This window comes from Engystomops pustulosus, chromosome 10 (assembly GCF_040894005.1).
Source record: "Engystomops pustulosus chromosome 10, aEngPut4.maternal, whole genome shotgun sequence".
NCBI classification, from domain to species: domain Eukaryota; kingdom Metazoa; phylum Chordata; class Amphibia; order Anura; family Leptodactylidae; genus Engystomops; species Engystomops pustulosus.
In genome coordinates this window covers 102,124,829-102,134,411 of record NC_092420.1, presented here as the reverse complement: position 1 = coordinate 102,134,411, position 9,583 = coordinate 102,124,829, and the positions used below count along the sequence as shown (strand labels likewise).

The 9,583-nt window shown below is 53.4% G+C and overlaps 1 protein-coding gene across 4 annotated transcripts in view; it reads right to left on the bottom strand.

Moving 5' to 3' along the window:
* Window positions 1-9,583, bottom strand: part of ST6GALNAC3 (ST6 N-acetylgalactosaminide alpha-2,6-sialyltransferase 3) — a 247,921-nt gene that overhangs the window by 176,702 nt on the left and 61,636 nt on the right. The window lies entirely within an intron of this gene.

Below are 9,583 nucleotides of genomic sequence, written 5' to 3'. Positions count from 1 at the left end.
AACAGAGAAGTGTCCCCGTATAGTAGGATAGAAGAACAGGGAGAGGGGGAGAGACAGTACAGAGAAGTGTCCCCGTGTAGCAGGATAGAAGAACAGGGAGAGGGAGAGACAGTACAGAGAAGTGTCCCCGTGTAGCAGGATAGAAGAGCAGGGTGAGGAGGAGAGACAGTACAGAGAAGTGTCCCGTGTAGCAGGATAGAAGAGCAGGGAGAGGGAGAGACAGTACAGAGAAGTGTCCCCATGTAGCAGGATAGAAGAGCAGGGAGAGGGAGAGACAGTACAGAGAAGTGTCCCTGTGTAGCAGGATAGAAGAGCAGGGAGAGGGATAGACAGTACAGAGAAGTGTCCCCGTGTAGCAGGATAGAAGAGCAGGGAGAGGGAGAGACAGTACAGAGAAGTGTCCCTGTGTAGCAGGATAGAAGAGCAGGGAGAGGAGGAGAGACAATACAGAGAAGTTTCCCCCGTGTTGCAGGATAGAAGAGCAGGGAGAGGGGGAGAGACAGTACAGAGAAGTGTCCCCGTGTAGCAGGATAGAAGATCAGGGAGAGGGGAAGAGACAGTACAGAGAAGTGTCCCTGTGCAGCAGGATAGAAGAGCAAGGAGAGGAGAAGAGACAGTACAGAGAAGTGTCCCCGTGTAGTAGGATAGAAGAGCAAGGAGAGGAGAAGAGACAGGACAGAGAAGTGTCCCATGTAGCAGGATAGAAGATCAGGGAGAGGGGGGAGATACAGTACAGAGAAGTGTCCCCGTGTAGTAGGATAGAAGAACAGGGAGAGGGGGAGAGACAGTACAGAGAAGTGTCCCCGTGTAGCAGGATAGAAGAGCAGGGAGAGGGAGAGACAGTACAGAGAAGTGTCCCCGTGTAGCAGGATAGAAGAGCAGGGAGAGGAGGAGAGACAGTACAGAGAAGTGTCCCGTGTAGCAGGATAGAAGAGCAGGGAGAGGGAGAGACAGTACAGAGAAGTGTCCCTATGTAGCAGGATAGAAGAGCAGGGAGAGGGAGAGACAGTACAGAGAAGTGTCCCCGTGTAGCAGGATAGAAGAGCAGGGAGAGGGAGAGACAGTACAGAGAAGTGGCCCTGTGTAGCAGGATAGAAGAGCAGGGAGAGGGAGAGACAGTACAGAGAAGTTTCCCCGTGTAGCAGGATAGAAGAGCAGGAAGAGGGAGAGACAGTACAGAGAAGTGTCCCTGTGTAGCAAGATAGAAGAGCAGGGAGAGGAGGAGAGACAGTACAGAGAAGTGTCCCCCGTGTTGCAGGATAGAAGAGCAGGGAGAGGGGGAGAGACAGTACAGAGAAGTGTCCCTGTGTAGCAGGATAGAAGATCAGGGAGAGGGGAAGAGACAGTGCAGAGAAGTGTCCCCCATGTAGCAGGATAGAAGATCAGGGAGAGGGGGGAGAGACAGTACAGAGAAGTGTCCCATGTATCAGGATAGAAGAGCAGGGAGAGGTGGAGAGACAGTACAAAGAAGTGTCCCTGTGCAGCAGGATAGAAGAACAGGAAGAGGGGGAGACAGTACAGAGAAGTGCCCCCCGTGTTGCAGGATAGAAGATCAGGGAGAGAAGAGACAGTACAGAGAAGTGTCCCATGTAGCAGGATAGAAGAGCAGGGAGAGGGGATAGACAGTACAGAGAAGTGTCCTGTGTAGCAGGATAGAAGAGCAGGGAGAGGGGATAGACAGGACAGAGAAGTGTCCCTGTGTAGCAGGATAGAAGAGCAGGGAGAGGGGGGAGAGACAGTACAGAGAAGTGTCCCATGTAGCAGGATAGAAGAGCAGGGAGAGGGGGAGAGACAGTACAAAGAAGTGTCCTGTGTAGCAGGATAGAAGAGCAGGGAGAGGGAGAGACAGTACAGAGAAGTTTCCCCGTGTAGCAGGATAGAAGAGCAGGAAGAGGGAGAGACAGTACAGAGAAGTGTCCCTGTGTAGCAAGATAGAAGAGCAGGGAGAGGAGGAGAGACAGTACAGAGAAGTGTCCCCCGTGTTGCAGGATAGAAGAGCAGGGAGAGGGGGAGAGACAGTACAGAGAAGTGTCCCTGTGTAGCAGGATAGAAGATCAGGGAGAGGGGAAGAGACAGTGCAGAGAAGTGTCCCCCATGTAGCAGGATAGAAGATCAGGGAGAGGGGGGAGAGACAGTACAGAGAAGTGTCCCATGTATCAGGATAGAAGAGCAGGGAGAGGTGGAGAGACAGTACAAAGAAGTGTCCCTGTGCAGCAGGATAGAAGAACAGGAAGAGGGGGAGACAGTACAGAGAAGTGTCCTGTGTAGCAGGATAGAAGAGCAGGGAGAGGGGATAGACAGTACAGAGAAGTGTCCCCCGTGTTGCAGGATAGAAGATCAGGGAGAGAAGAGACAGTACAGAGAAGTGTCCCATGTAGCAGGATAGAAGAGCAGGGAGAGGGGATAGACAGTACAGAGAAGTGTCCTGTGTAGCAGGATAGAAGAGCAGGGAGAGGGGATAGACAGGACAGAGAAGTGTCCCTGTGTAGCAGGATAGAAGAGCAGGGAGAGGGGGGAGAGACAGTACAGAGAAGTGTCCCATGTAGCAGGATAGAAGAGCAGGGAGAGGGGGAGAGACAGTACAAAGAAGTGTCCTGTGTAGCAGGATAGAAGAGCAGGGAGAGGGGGAGAGACAGTACAGAGAAGTGTACCCCATGTAGCAGGATAGAAGAGCAGGGAGAGGTGGAGAGACAGTACAGAGAAGTGTCCCCCATGTAGCAGGATAGAAGAGCAGGGAGAGGGGGAGAGACAGTACAAAGAAGTGTCCTGTGTAGCAGGATAGAAGAGCAGGGAGAGACAGTACAGAGAAGTGTCCTGTGTAGCAGGATAGAAGAGCAGGGAGAGGGGGAGACAGTACAGAGAAGTGTCCCGTGTAGCAGGATAGAAGAGCAGGGAGAGGTGGAGAGACAGTACAGAGAAGTGTCGCTGTGTAGCAGGATAGAAGAGCAGGGAGAGGGAGAGACAGTACAGAGAAGTGTCCCTGTGTAGTAGGATAGAAGAGCAGGGAGAGGGGGAGAGACAGTACAAAGAAGTGTCCTGTGTAGCAGGATAGAAGAGCAGGGAGAGGGGGAGAGACAGTACAGAGAAGTGTCCTGTGTAGCAGGATAGAAGAGCAGGGAGAGGTGGAGAGACAGTACAGAGAAGTGTCGCTGTGTAGCAGGATAGAAGAGCAGGGAGAGGAGGAGAGACAGTACAGAGAAGTGTCCCCCATGTAGCAGGATAGAAGAGCAGGGAGAGGAGGAGAGACAGTACAGAGAAGTGTCCCCCATGTAGCAGGATAGAAGAGCAGGGAGAGGAGGAGAGACAGTACAGAGAAGTGTCCCCTGTGTTGCAGGATAGAAGATCAGGGAGAGAAGAGACAGTACAGAGAAGTGTCCCCTGTGTTGCAGGATAGAAGAGCAGGGAGAGGGAGAGACAGTACAGAGAAGTGTCCCCTGTGTTGCAGGATAGAAGAGCAGGGAGAGGGGGAGACAGTACAGAGAAGTGTCCCCTGTGTTGCAGGATAGAAGAGCAGGGAGAGGGAGAGACAGTACAGAGAAGTGTCCCGTGTAGCAGGATAGAAAAGTAGGGAGAGGGGGAGACAGTACAGAGAACCAGCAATTGCTCCTAAGTATAGTACAGTCATAAAACATGCCGGCACTTACACGTGATTAATATGATGATTGCACTCACCTCATCACAGATGGTTGTAGCTTGTGATCATTCGGGCGTAATAATGTGCCGCATTTCTGCGCAAAACTAGTTTCCCACAACTGTGATACATCTGGCCCTATCTATCTATCATCTATCCTTCTATGTGTGGAGTCTGGAGTCCGTGTGGAGTGTGCAGGTTCTTCCCCCCCGGATTCGCTATGAGATGGGAATGTGTTTTCCATCTTTCATGTTGTTCTGTATTTCCGGAGCTCTGCCCCTGGACAGCGATGTGGTCTTCCCTCCTTGTACTGAAGCTCAGAGAAAGGTCAAACGCTCAGATCCGGCGAGCACTGCACTAAACTCAGCCGCAGGACGGAAGACGAGCGCCGCCGGACGTATTCATCTCTGCCCGGAAATGATGTGCAAAGAAGAAACGCTTGATAAGTAAAGCGCGGCAACCTTAAAGGGATGGCGGCATGAACACAGAGCCGAGGGCGCTGGATACAATCGTCAGGATCCATGGAGGATCTCTGCGCTGATAACTTCTAATCCACAGGAAATACAGCGGATCCAAGACAATCCGGGTTTTCTCTGATCTGCTGCATGGCTGGGACACAATTACCAGTAGGTGCCTATTATCAATCAGTTTTTACCAGAAAGAAGTCTGTGTAAAGATATTTATCTAGAATGCCTCATACTTATCTCTCCAGTTTTCTCTATACTCCCATCTCACTTTGTTGCCCCCTCCATGCCCCTATTCTTTTAGGAGGAGGGATGAGCCCCGCCCCCGAGGAGCAGAGCTCCATGCACCAACCTCTGATGTCTGGACATGCAGCTTATCCCAGCTTTGTTGTATGACACATGACGTTATCCCTGACCCACACGTAACGTACAAGCTTCTGTGATCCCCCCTATCAGTGTCATTCTTCTTTTTTCGCCTTCTCTGGGCTATTTTTGTGTCTCCAGCGAGTCCTTTTTTTAAACCTAATTAGTCTTTGTAGTCTGTAGGTTATTTTTAGACCATTTCGCTACAAATTATAACATTTTTGAGCGACTCTCAGCATTGTCTTTCCTACACTTGGTGGGAACTGTAGTGTTTTTGCACAATTATTTGTGCCTATTTAGGTGCAGACAACAGAGAAATTAAAAGGCGCAAAATTAGGCGCAAACCAGGAATCTGCTACACGGAGACCTCCAGTGCACTGCGGGGAAAAGTCACAAAACATTGTACAAATAACTCAATGGGGCTCATTTACTAAGGGTCCTGCGGCCACGATTCCGCCAGATTTTCCCGAATATTTCCGATTTGCGCTGTTTTGCGCCGAATTCCCCCGGGATTTTGCCGCCCGTGATCGGAATGTGGCGCATTGGTGCCGGCTTGCACACGACAGAAATCAGGGGGTTGTCCGACGGATTCGGAAAAACCGTGGAATTTAAAAAAAGCATTGTGACGCAAGATCACGCACTCACGTACACAAGGAAGAAGCAGGTGAACTCCAGCGGACCTCGGCGCAACAGCGACACCTGCAGGAACTCGGACGCACGATCTTAGTGAATCACGTAAGTAAATCTGCCCCATCACTTCCACACACATAGGAGCTGCCTGAACTGTGCAGACAGGACTAATCAACATGAGCTGGATCACTCATACACAGCATCAGGGGGATGTTGCAGCGATTGATTACTTCTGCCTGCCAGGGACAAGACAGTGATGACGTTATGCCAGGCAGGACAAGGCGGGAGCTGTCCCATAATACAGGTAAGAGGAGAAGCGTTGGGGCAGCGCTGGTCCTCCTGACTCCAACAGGTGGTGGGGCTGTGCGGTGGTCCTCCTGACTCCAGCGGGTAGTGGGGCCGTGCGGTGGTCCTCCTGACTCCAGCGGGTAGTGGGGCCGTGTGGTGGTCCTCCCTCCTCCAGCATGTGGTGGGGCCGTGCGGTGGTCCTCCAGCAGGTGGTGGGGTCGTGCGGTGGTCCTCCAGCAGGTGCTGGGGCCGTGCGGGGGTCCTCCTTCCTCCAGCAGGTGGTGGGGCAGTGCGGTGGTCCTCCAGCAGGTGGTGGGGCCGTGCGGTGGTCCTCCAGCAGGTGGTGGTCCTCCTTCCTCCAGCAGGTGGTGGGGCCGTGCGGGGGTCCACCTTCCTCCAGCAGGTGGTGGGGCAGTGCGGTGGTCCTCCAGCAGGTGGTGGGGCCATGCGGTGGTCCTGCAGACTCCAGCAGGTGGTGGGGCCGTGCGGTGGTCCTCCAGCGGGTGGTGGGGCCGTGCGGTGGTCCTCCTTCCTCCAGCGGGTGCTGGGGCCGTGCGGGGGTCCTCCTTCCTCCAGCAGGTGGTGGGGCAGTGCGGTGGTCCTCTAGCAGGTGGTGGGGCCATGCGGTGTTCCTGCAGACTCCAGCAGGTGGTGGGGCCGTGCGGTGTTCCTGCAGACTCCAGCAGGTGGTGGGGCCGTGCGGTGTTCCTGCAGACTCCAGCAGGTGGTGGGGCCGTGCGGTGTTCCTGCAGACTCCAGCAGGTGGTGGGGCCGTGCGGTGTTCCTGCAGACTCCAGCAGGTGGTGGGGCCGTGCGGTGTTCCTGCAGACTCCAGCAGGTGGTGGGGCCGTGCGGTGTTCCTGCAGACTCCAGCAGGTGGTGGGGCCGTGCGGTGTTCCTGCAGACTCCAGCAGGTGGTGGGGCCGTGCGGTGTTCCTGCAGACTCCAGCAGGTGGTGGGGCCGTGCGGTGGTCCTTCAGCAGGTGGTGGGGCCATGCGGTGGTCCTGAAGACTCCAGCAGAATAGCAGTGTCTGCCCGGCGCGGAGGCTGAGCGCCCCCTGCAGGCCGGGCCCATTACGCGCCATTATCTCTGCAGAATGACGATTCCTATCTCTTTGTGTTGTGCGGCCGCTCACATTCGGGATTTTAATAACCATCACGCTGCGCCGTGAATCTATAATCAGAGCTGAAAAGCCGAGGAACCAGCAGGACCGGAGACTTCCATTATTACTCCTCCGAGATTCTCTGCAGAGATTACACCATCCGAATAGAGAAGAACAATTGTTCCTCCTTTATTTCCTCAGTCGCCCCTAATAAGTAAGAGATCCGGAGCGTTCAGTGCCACATACAATGGGGGCCGCAACGTGACCAACGGGGGGCGACTTCTGTCACAGACAGAGCCGGATAATCTCTAATATATATCTATCTGCAGTATAAGTCTCATATCTATCTGTGGCTGTCTGTCTATCTCAGTCTTTCTGTCTGTCTATGTCTGTCTGTCTGTCTATGTCTGTCTATCTACAAACAGATAGTTCTGAGCAGCACGGTGTATAAGCCCATACAAGGGCGGCTGCTCGCCAATTAAGGACCCGGATAATGACCTTCCCAAATATTCAAAGAAAAAATAAGCAGCTCTCCGGAAGTTCCAAAATATAGAAAACCTGTGATTTATTCCAAACGCTAAGTTGCGGCTAACAAGTCTTTTTCAATAAATCGCAATTTTTTTATATTTTGGAACATTCAGAGAGCTGCTTATTTTATTTTGAATATTTTCCCGTCTATATCTGTCTATGTCACATCTGAAGGCAAAAACAGACAGAACTACAACTTCATGTGAAACTGTTTCGGTTTATTCGCACATGTGACGTGATATTCATCATTAGCGACTTTTCATTCAGGCACAAAAACACTTCACCCCAAAGGTGCCGTAAACTTAGAAGCAACACAATGGGGGTCATTTACTAAGGGCCCGATTCGCGCTTTCCCGACGTGTTACCAGAATATTTCCAATTTGCGCCGATTTTCTCTCAATTGCCCTGGGATTTTGGCGCACGCGATCGGATTGTGGCGCATCGGCGCTGGCATGCACACGACGGAAATCGGGGGCCGTGGCCGAACGAAAACCCGACGGATGCGGAGAAACGGCCGCATTTAAAAAAAAAAAAGAGTCGCTGGACTCGCGCTTACCTTCACCAGGTATAGGCCGGGGAACTTCAGTGCATTCCAGCGGGCCTCAGGGAACTTCAGCGCAGCAGCGACACCTGGTGGACGTCGGAGGAACTGCCTTAATGAATCCCGGCCGGACCCGAATCCACCGCAGAGAACGTGCCGCTGGATCGCGAATGGACCGGGTAAGTAAATCTGCCCCAGTGTGATAAATGTCCTCCATCACTGAGCTCTGGTGCAGAGCAGCTCATCCCCAGCAGCAGAGCTCAGCAAACACTACAGACACCAAGTGCAGCCTCTGTTTACAGTTCATGATCTACAAAACAATCTGCAAAACCCTCAGCTCAGAGCAGGAGAGAAGAGACGTTTGTAGGATTTAGCAGATACTACACGGAAGTGAAGGATAGAAGAGCAGGGAGAGACAGGACAGAGAAGTGTCCCCGTGTAACAGGATAGAAGAACAGGGAGAGGGGGAGAGACAGTACAGAGAAGTGTCCCCCACGTAGCAGGATAGAAGAGCAGGGAGAGGGGGAGAAACAGTACAGAGAAGTGTCCTCGTGTAGCAGGATAGAAAAGACAGGAGAGGGGGAGACAGTACAGAGAAGTGTCCCCGTGTAACAGGATAGAAGAGCAGGGAGAGGGGGAGGGACAGTACAGAGAAGTGTCCTCGTGTAGCAGGATAGAAGAACAGGGAGAGGGGGAGAGACAGTACAGAGAAGTGTCCCCGTGTAGCAGGATAGAAAAGACAGGAGAGGGGGAGACAGTACAGAGAAGTGTCCCCGTGTAACAGGATAGAAGAGCAGGGAGAGGGGGAGGGACAGTACAGAGAAGTGTCCCCGTGTAACAGGATAGAAGAGCAGGGAGAGGGGGAGGGACAGTACAGAGAAGTGTCCTCGTGTAGCAGGATAGAAGAACAGGGAGAGGGGGAGAGACAGTACAGAGAAGTGTCCTCGTGTAGCAGGATAGAAGAGCAGGGAGAGGGGGAGAGACAGTACAGAGAAAAGTCCCCGTGTAACAGGATAGAAGAGACAGGAGAGGGGGAGACAGTGCAGAGAAGTGTCCTGTGTATCAGGATAGAAGAGCAGGGAGGGGGAGAGACAGTACAGAGAAGTGTCCTGTGTAGCAGGATAGAAGAGCAGGGAGAGGGAGAGACAGTACAGAGAAGTGTCCCCGTGTAACTGGATAGAAGAGCAGGGAGAGGGGGAGGGACAGTACAGAGAAGTGTCCTTGTGTAGCAGGACAGAAGAGCAGGGAGAGGGAGAGACAGTACAGAGAAGTGTCCCCGTGTAACAGGATAGAAGAGCAGGGAGAGACAGTACAGAGAAGTGTCCCCGTGTAAGAGGATAGAAGAGCAGGTAGAGGGGGAGGGACAGTACAGAGAAGTGTCCTGTGTAGCAGGATAGAAGAGCAGGGAGAGGGGGAGACAGTACAGAGATGTGTCCGTGTAGCAGGACAGAAGAGAAGTGAGTGGGAAATGCAGACAGGACAGAGAAGTGTCCCCCATGTAGCAGGATGACCACACTGGTGTCTTTGGGATACTGGCCAGAATTACAGGGGGGCAGCAGGAGACCAGCACTGGTGGATCCCCTGCAGTAGAAGCCCCTGCTGAGGAGGTCACTGGGTGCTGGGTGTCACACACCTGGGTGCTGCTGAGGAGGTCACTGGGTGCTGGGTGTCACACACCTGGGTGCTGCTGAGGAGGTCACTGGGTGCTGGGTGTGACACACCTGGGTGCTGCTGAGGAGATCACTGGGTGCTGGGTGTGACACACCTGGGTGCTGCTGAGGAGATCACTGGGTGCTGGGTGTGACACACCTGGGTGCTGGGTGTGACACACCTGGGTGCTGCTGAGGAGGTCACTGGGTGCTGGGTGTCACACACCTGGGTGCTGCTGAGGAGGTCACTGGGTGCAGGGTGTCACACACCTGGGTGCTGCTGAGGAGGTCACTGGGTGCAGGGTGTCACACACCTGGGTGCTGCTGAGGAGGTCACTGTGTGCTGGGTGTCACACACCTGGGTGCTGCTGTGGGGGTCATTCTC